General features: G+C 43.2%; 4 non-coding genes across 4 annotated transcripts; 3 read left to right on the top strand and 1 right to left on the bottom strand.

The window, feature by feature from the left end:
- The first annotated feature begins 4,846 nt into the window (after positions 1-4,846).
- Positions 4,847-4,919, top strand: TRNAT-UGU (transfer RNA threonine (anticodon UGU)). The gene has a single exon. It is a non-coding gene; the product is annotated as a tRNA-Thr (tRNA).
- A 697-nt stretch (positions 4,920-5,616) lies between these two features.
- Positions 5,617-5,688, top strand: TRNAP-UGG (transfer RNA proline (anticodon UGG)). Its single transcript has one exon. It is a non-coding gene; the product is annotated as a tRNA-Pro (tRNA).
- Positions 5,689-6,347: 659 nt separating this feature from the next.
- TRNAV-AAC (transfer RNA valine (anticodon AAC)) lies at positions 6,348-6,420 on the top strand. The gene has a single exon. It is a non-coding gene; the product is annotated as a tRNA-Val (tRNA).
- A 281-nt stretch (positions 6,421-6,701) lies between these two features.
- Positions 6,702-6,783, bottom strand: TRNAL-AAG (transfer RNA leucine (anticodon AAG)). The gene has a single exon. It is a non-coding gene; the product is annotated as a tRNA-Leu (tRNA).
- Between the last annotated feature and the right edge of the window lie 2,195 nt (positions 6,784-8,978).

Raw genomic sequence — 8,978 nt, 5'->3', positions numbered from 1 at the left:
ATCTCAAAACATTACAGCTGGAAACCCCTTAATTTCAATCCAACATCATTCAACATTCTTTAATTTTACAATATTTCTGTAAATAGTCCTTAAATTTCTTCCAATCTTCTTCCGCCGACTCTTCTCCCTGGTCACGGATTCTGCCAGTCATTTCTGCCAGTCCCATACAGAACATCCTCCTGTTTCTCTCCTTGACATTACGTGGAAACATTAATGTTTTGGATTCAAATTTTACACTATGACTTTGTGTTGGGTTTTGTCATTTCTTTACTCTGCACTGGATCGGTTTGACTATCAACATACAGTCAAACCTCAGTTGTCGAATGTAATCCATTCCGGAAGACCGTTTGACTTCCGAAATGTTCGACAACTGAGACATGGCTTCCGACTGGTTGCAAGAGTTTCTTGCACTCAAGCGAAAGTCGCGTTGGACATTTGGGTTCCGAAAAATGTTCAAAAACTGGAGCGTTTACATCCGGATTGTTGGCGTTCAGGAGCCAGAGGCATTTGGGAACCAAAATTTGACTGCGAGTCACTACACAGACTTAAACTGGCCCAAGTTATTCCTCCTTCATTGCAAGGAATGTGAAGGGTCCCTACCAGAGACTCATCGATGCCCTCACGAAACTAGAACCCCCCAGAATTCTTTGTTGGAGGCAGACTATTGGCCTAGCATAACCCTGAAAACCATTTCTAGAGAATTGTCTCATCTGGGAAGAAGAGTCCCTTTTGAGTTACGGAGTCTCCTTTCAGCTCTTGAACGCTTTGCATCATACATACGTCATTTGGTTTTCTATACCTACTTTTTAAAATTCTGCAGCACGGAGTTTGACCGCATGATGACGAGCATTTTGAAACTTGCTGATTGTTGAAAGGCCTTTGCAAACAGTACCTGTGGATATGGCCCAATTCCTCCCTCTCTCTTTCTGTCTTTGCCTTCATACCATTCAAGCTCTCTGCCTAGGCTTAGCCATTGTTGGAAGCATTCAATGGGTGCTTAAGTTGCTCATTATCTAAATATGACCTTGGAATGTGCCTACAAATTCCATCCATTTGCAGGATGGAACTAATTTGTTTAGCTTGAGCAAGGGCAAGGAGGCTTGAAAGACAGTTTGACTGACAGATTTGCTATGAGGCTGAGCTTATTTTGGGGGGAGCGGGTTGTATGGCCCTGATGCAGCTGTGAACCTAGAACTGCTCTCCTGTGAACTTGCTTTTGTGCCTCTGTAATCCTCCTTGCTCAATTTGTACATTTGTAAATAAATTGGTTAGTACAGAGACACCATAAGTGTGTGTTGATCTTTTCTCTGAAGGAAACGTCTCTGGACTTTCTCCTTGACTGTGGTGGTGAGGGGGAAGGATGAAGGAATATTTTTAAAATGCTGATATCTTTTAAATAACTGACATCAATGCATTTGGTATCATTACAGTCAGCCATTAGCCATTTCCCACCCACATGGTTCTGATATCATTATGCCTTCTTCCTCAGAAGAAGACAGATTGTTGCTCAAAGGCTGATATTCAATCTTGTGTGCATCATGGGCATAGCAAGAATATTTGTTAGGGGCAGACAGGCCTTTTGTTAGTGGGGGGGCAGAACCTCCATTAGCTATGTATTCTTATTGATTTTTGTTGATGGGGGGGGAGCTGCCCCTTCCCACCCCTACTTGGCTGCGCATTATTTCTTTTTAATTTATTTAATTGATTTATTACCCTGACCTTCACCATAAGGTTTCAGAACAGGTTGCAGCAATTTCAAAATGCAGCATTAAAAACAGTTTAAAACAAATGAACAAACAAATGCTACTGTGATGGGATGATGAGCTGCTTGTGCGTAAAGTCCTAGTCCCTCAGAGTTTGGCTAAGTCCACAAACCTCTGTCTGTGACGGAGCTCCTTAAGCATGGCTCCATCAGTCGCTCGTAGAATCGGACAGTGGGCGTTTACGGAACTTCTTCCAGCATAAAAGTTCCTTAACGGAAACGCATCTTCTGGACTCTTGGCGTGACAGTTTCCGGCGAGGAGTAGGTGTCCCTATGGGAGGTCCTGAAACCTCCCCACTATTTTCGCTGGAAGTGTCTCTGAGCCCTCCCTCCGACTCACTCTCCCTTGGAACTCCTCCTCCTCTCCCCCTGCTGGTTCCCTCCTCAGCTGAATAGTCTCTCTCAGCCTCTGTGAGCCCTTTCACCTCCTGCTTCTCCGATGGCAGTTCCCTGACAGCTACCTTTCAGGCTAGGGAAAGCCCTATTTTAGGATGCGAGGACAGCATCTAATTAAAATATGGCCTACATTAGAAAGCATTGGGCATAAATTGGTCTGAGTGGAAATACACAGTGCTTTGGTATGCTAAGTTCCTGTTAAGTTGTGGGCGAACTTATCAGACGACACAGCAATTCTTTAGACAGCTCTTGTTTATTCACAGGCCAGAACAGAACTGAGCTGAAGGGTCCGGCCAACCTGCTTATATAGAGTTCAGCTACAAGGCAACAGTAACAACTTTCTGTAACTATCCAATCACTGAACGTCACTTTCAATTCCTTATTTGCATATGTGGACCTGAGTGAAAACTATCTACAGTATCCCCCTGCTGGCCCAGGGTGAGAACTTCAGTACATAACAGTTCCTTCATTGCTCCTTTTCACATCCAACTACTCCAGAGGCAGGAAGTCCCCCAAGTGGAGAAATCTCTCTGTAGATGTCTTAGTAACCATACATGGGAACTAAGGCTGTGTGCACACCATAAAGTACATTTGCCCCGCAAAAATCTTGGAAATTGAAATATGTTAAGGGTGATGGGAACTGAGCATTGACATTTGGAACAAGTTTACGTATACAGAATATAGTAGGCTATTAATAATCATATATGTATTAGGATAATGATAGTACTTATATATCTATATAATAATACATGGTAGTGTAACTGATTATATTTAGTGGACCACATTATTTAGTTTTTCTTATTATATATATATTTTTACGTTTTTTGCGCTTTCCTCTCTTTTTCTCATTATTTTCTATAACTGATTTTTTCAATAATAATAATAATAATAATAATAATAATAATAATAATAATTTGCTGGGAACTATAGCTCAGGGGAAACAACAGTTTCCAGGAGTATTTGAGGGGGGAAATGTGCTTTGAATGTGCTTTTAAGCTATAGTGTGTACAGATTTGTACCTGATATGAGATGGTGTATAGTCAGAGACAAACCAAGGAGGGCGTTTGAAGATGACCTCAGTGCAGGGAAAACTATGGAGATAGGAAACCTGTCCATGAATCTGGACCCAAGCCATGAAGGAGTTTAAAGGTAAGCATCAGCATTTGGAACTACCCTGGAGATGGACTGGGAACTAGATGAGAAAAGACATTCCCAGCAGTCAAGGAAGCAATTTTGGGAAGTTGAGGCAGTCAAGGGAGATGTATTTTGCACAAACTGCCATTTCCAAACCTGTCTTCAAAATCAGCCCCCGTATAAAGAATGGCAGTAGTCTAGGAGGTTACCAGAGCAGAGAATACTAAGGCTAGGTTACCAATCAATAATATTCACAGTAAATTGATCCTTAGATTAGATTTGATAGACTTGATTCATACACATCAGCATGTAGCCAGAATGGAACTATCAGTATAGGAGGGAGGTGTTATAGGAATTCTAAGATTTTTTTATATCAGGAGGTATCTGCTGACTAGGGGAAAACCTCAGGTTTCCAGAAGACACAACAAAACAAAACTTTAGGGCACCTTTTCCCCAGACTGAGAGTCAAGGCCGGCTCAAGGAAAACATTGCTGGTTCAGGCCAATGATCTACCTATCAGGGGCAAACTTTGGTAATATGGTTGCCCTGAGTGAGGACAAAATTTGGCGCCCTCCCTACTAACTTTGAATATAAATATAGGTTGTTGTTGTTTAGTCGTTTAGTCCTGTCCGACTCTTCGTGACCCCATGGACCAGAGCACGCCATGATCACGGCAGATGGTGACAGCAGCCACAAAATTAAAAGACTCCTGCTTCTCGGGAGAAAAGCAATGACAAACCTAGACAGCGTCTTAAAAAGCAGAGACATCACCTTGCCGACAAAGGTCCGTATAGTTAAAGCTATGGTTTTCCCAGTAGTGATGTATGGAAGTGAGAGCTGGACCATAAAGAAGGCTGATCGCCGAAGAATTGATGCTTTTGAATTATGGTGCTGGAGGAGACTCTTGAGAGTCCCATGGACTGCAAAAAGATCAAATCGATCCATTCTGAAGGAAATCAGCCCTGAGTGCTCACTGGAAGGACAGATCCTGAAGCTGAGGCTCCAATACTTTGGACACCTCATGAGAAGAGAAGACTCCCTGGAAAAGACCCTGATGTTGGGAAAGATGGAGGGCACAAGGAGAAGGGGACGACAGAGGACGAGATGGTTGGACAGGGTTCTAGAAGCTACCAGCATGAATTTGACCAAACTGCGGGAGGCAGTGGAGCCCTGTATAAAAAGAGATTTAAGCAGAGTGTGGCCTGCCTGACGTCACCCACGCCGGCTTGCGCGCCAGAACCAGACGCTTGTAATTACACGTTCCGGTCGGCAGATGGCACTGTTCTTGCACAATCTCCCCGCTTCCCTCCTCCCCGCCGCGAAGGCGAGCCTGTTTTGCTATTTCGCTGCCTTTTGAAGCCGCTGCCTGCAGCGATCAGGAGAAGGGCCGCCTGCAGGGTTTGAGCGAATTCCACTGCGGAGCTCGCCTGTAATAGCCAGCGAGCACGATTCAGCGTAGAAGCATAAATTAGCATTGCTCGTTAAGGCAGGAACAGCAGCACGCAAGCGGCAAGGAGCTTTGTCTACAGGAAACAGCACCATGTTTAACATGTAGGCTCCATAGCTCAGGGGTTAGAGCACTGGTCTTGTAAACCAGGGGTCGCGAGTTCAAATCTCGCTGGGGCCTTACATTTTCCCCCACTTACATAAATCGCCATGAACAAGGCAATCCTTTTCCTGCATTGGTACATTGAAATCTCCTTTGCAATCGTGCGCTAAATGTTTTATTTAAATCGACAATGTTACGTGGATTATTGTAAAAAGTCTAACAAGCGATTTTAGGATTTTGTTACCACCCAATCTCAAATTAACATATCCTGAAATTTCCGGCTCAGATATAAAAATAAATGCGTTGCCTGATTTATATAAATTACCCCCTTTTTTGCTGACATTAATTCAGGGTAAGGAGCTGCTTATACATCCCAGACTAAACAGTTCAGTCCATTGCAAGTCTGCTCATATGTTACTTCCATATAAACGTCAGCAGAAGTGCAGCCTCAGGTAGCATTTTTGCAGTTATGACTGATGTACATACTATATATTAATTTATTGGGCAAAGCTGTAATACGAGAACTTTTAAGATTCCAGAGAGGGCATATTATACCAGACCGCACCTCCATTCCGCACTCCCATTTATTACCGGTAACTGATTTGAAGAGCGGGGGGAATAAATATAGGAAGATGGAAGTAAAAAAGTAGAGGTAGTAGCACAACGCGAATATTAAAAAACAGCAAAACAAGGAAGTGAATAGTGTGTGTACAGTCAGTACAGAAAGTTATCTGCGAGGTTCAAATACTTAACTGCGCTCAACTTTCTACGAGGTGGCTCGTTGGTCTAGGGGTATGATTCTCGCTTTGGGTGCGAGAGGTCCCGGGTTCAAATCCCGGACGAGCCCGTTTTTTTCTGGTACGCAATTATAATTTGCGAATTTTAAAAGTATGTTTCTCTCGAAAATATATCTTCGGGTACGCACACGTGGTCTTTTTTACTTTTTTTTTTTTAAATAAGTGGTGCATGTTACAAACCACCTTCGTTTGCAGCAGATGATGTGTTTTTTCAAGAGAAAACATTCGTTTCAGAAAAGGGTCAAGTTACGATGTGGATTCTGTAATGTCTTTGACGGGGGAAAGTTTGTGATTGCCGTGGGGAAAACTCAGAAGGGCCCTCCCGCCACTTAAACCAAGGGTTGGGCACCCTGAATGAAACAAGAAGAAGACCAAGATCAAATGCAGATCTAAGGGTTTGATTCCTTTTTAGCACATAGTTCAGAACGTAATATTTTGGGTACTGTACAAAGTCTACTGCTTAACAAAGAAAGTGACTGTCGTGGCCCAGCATCTAATTCCCAATTTTCTAGATTTTCTAACTTATATGATAACGGCATTCTGTACCCACAAAATGACTTTAACTTTCTTTTAAAAGTCACGAGGCACTCAGTTTTCAGCATCGTCATATCTAAATCCTGTGTGCAATCCTTAATTTTCCTAAAACAAAAAATAAAACAGTGCTGCGATTAGGTTTAGGGAGCATTGAGGAAATCGAGTGGGCGTGTAAGTTTCTGTAGTGTAGTGGTTATCACGTTCGCCTAACACGCGAAAGGTCCCCGGTTCGAAACCGGGCAGAAACAACGTGAAATTTTATTTTACACACAGCAACAGTAAGATATTAATTTAATTAATCATTCATTTAATAATGTGTTGCGGCCTGTGCAAGAGTAAATTCCCTGATTTCATTTGCTTTAGCTAAAGCAAAGACTTGTTTTAAATGCTGACAACTGACTCAGTAACGACTCATTAATTAATTACTACCTTCAACACTGTAATTTAAAAGATGAGAGCAAAGTATACGCAAGGGATATTTTCTGGGGAACGGTGACATCAACTCTCAAAAATATAAAACAAATTTTGCTGGCAGCGGTGGGATTCGAACCCACGCCCCCGAAGAGACTGGAGCCTTAATCCAGCGCCTTAGACCGCTCGGCCACGCTACCGTATAAACTCTTTAACTCTCTGTCGAAGTCCATGTTCTACATACAATGACTAAAAAGATAAATACTGTAAATTAGGACATTTAACTTAGTAGCAACTGCACTGTTATGGAGTTGTTTATCCCACCGCCGAAGTAGTTGTTCATTCAGCCCGAAAAACAGCAACAACAAAGAAATTCAGCTCAGAAGAAAAGAATGCACCGGAACTGTATTTTCTTTGATAATGGATGCAATTCACTGAATAAATACAAACCATCATTAATAAATAAAAATCATTAGGATATTTGCCCTTTGGACACCAGCTTTAATCCAGTTTCAGGAAACACTTCAGCAATTTGAGAACAGACGTGACGGCACAGTCTTTGACCATCTCTGCTAGAAGTCAGAGAGATGATCTATGCACTAGGGGAGGGGAACCTGAGGCTCCTGGGGGCCAAATGTGGCCCTCTACGTCTTTTGCTGTTCTCAGAACTCTCCCCAGGCTACAACCCTCAATGGCCTTGCTCCCCACCCCCACCCCGCAGGTAGCTCTGCGAGGGAAACAGGGGTCTCCTAAAAGCGCTCAGCTCGCTTAACAAACTACATTTCCCAGAGTTCTTGGGGGAAGCCATACTGCTCATTTTGCAGATAGGGCCTAAGACGTGAACAGGTACGGGAGCAGGGATTATACACAGGATAAAGTTTTAGAATACACCTGCAACCAAACCGACCGTTCCACCAAAGCAGATTCAGAGCAACCCAAGCTCTCTAGGAAGATAAATAAAAAGTATCTATCTCTAGGTGTGTTCTAAGAGCAGCTGACAAAGAAACCGTTTCTCTCTATATGTTCAATCTTGTATTTCATCTGTCAACTTTTCCCTTTTCTTGCGATGAATCCTGTTCGGAATAAGGGAATTTCCCTTAAAAAATGGGGAAAGTTGACAGCTATGTTGTATTTAGACCACAGTAGGCACTGTTGGATATAACTTTGTCTCTTCTGGTTTAGCTGTGTGTCCTGCCATTAGAAAGACTCAGAGGAAGGGTGAACATCTCCATCGACTGCACTTAAGCGAATTCTTGACTATGGTTTTGGAACAGGTGCTTTGTGCAAGGCAGCAGCTCCCATCTGCTCTCAACTTTGTGCTATAAACATTCATCTTCCCTTTTCCCCCTTTGTTTTTTCTCCTCTTTCAACACGATCTTCTCCCTCCCACCTCTCCTTTTTCTGTCTCTTTCTCCTCTTCAGAAAATACGAAGAAAATATCCAAGTTATAGCACACAACCACGAGCCCAAGACTCTAGCGGCTGAAAACCTATGAGAAGCGCTCCTCTCCGGACTTCGGAGCGGACCTGGAAGAGCGAAGTCTTCACTCAGGTCCCGCCAGCGCTCCGCCCATAGGGAGCCAATCAGCGTCGAGCTGGGCTCCCGATGTCTCTCGGAATAGCAGGGCCCCCTGTGCGACTATTCAAGGCGGGAAGTCAGCGCCGGGGGCAAGTCGAGAGCGGGAAGCGGCTGCCTATGTCTTACACCTTGCGCCGCGCCCCGCCGCAAACGCTGCTCTCCGCAAGAAGCGGGCGGGGAACGAGGCTGGTGTTTTTGCATCCCACCTCGAAGTAATAAATTTTAAAACTCTAACCTTGATTTAAGGAGATGCTTATATTTCAAATCAAAAGGAGCCAAACTTGCGGCATAATCCATTAACTGAAAGACAAACTACCTGGCGACCTCAAGAAATATCCGTGCGTTTTGTGGCCCCAGGGCTTGATTCATATCAATATTCGAGAGCAAGAACTTTCATTTCAGAAAGCCCCGAATGAGAATTCTGACATTCTATGCCTATTGTCAACCTTGATTTGTTTTTAACGGGCAAAATGCCAATCTACATTCCTGAATTAGGTGCAAATAATGAAAGAATCACTTGGTGTTTAAAGTCAAAAATCCCAAACTTGTCCAGTCTTTGAGGAATATGATTCCCAAGAGAATTTTCCCAGGAAAATTTGACATCTGAGATATGGGCACTTCATAATTCATTAAAACATGAGTTACATGTTCTTCAGACTGAATTTTTAAAAAGAAAGAAACAATACATACATAGTCAGTTGGGTGTGGTGACCTTAAGCCCTTGCCTTGTTTTCCTGAATAACCAGTCAGGAAGGCAGGTGGCAGGAGCCCACTGGTACTATTGACTGCTCTACTGGTTAACTACAGGCAAAACTTT

This window comes from Podarcis raffonei, chromosome 2 (assembly GCF_027172205.1).
Source record: "Podarcis raffonei isolate rPodRaf1 chromosome 2, rPodRaf1.pri, whole genome shotgun sequence".
Lineage (NCBI taxonomy): Eukaryota > Metazoa > Chordata > Lepidosauria > Squamata > Lacertidae > Podarcis > Podarcis raffonei.
This window is presented reverse-complemented; position numbering and strand designations above follow the sequence as displayed.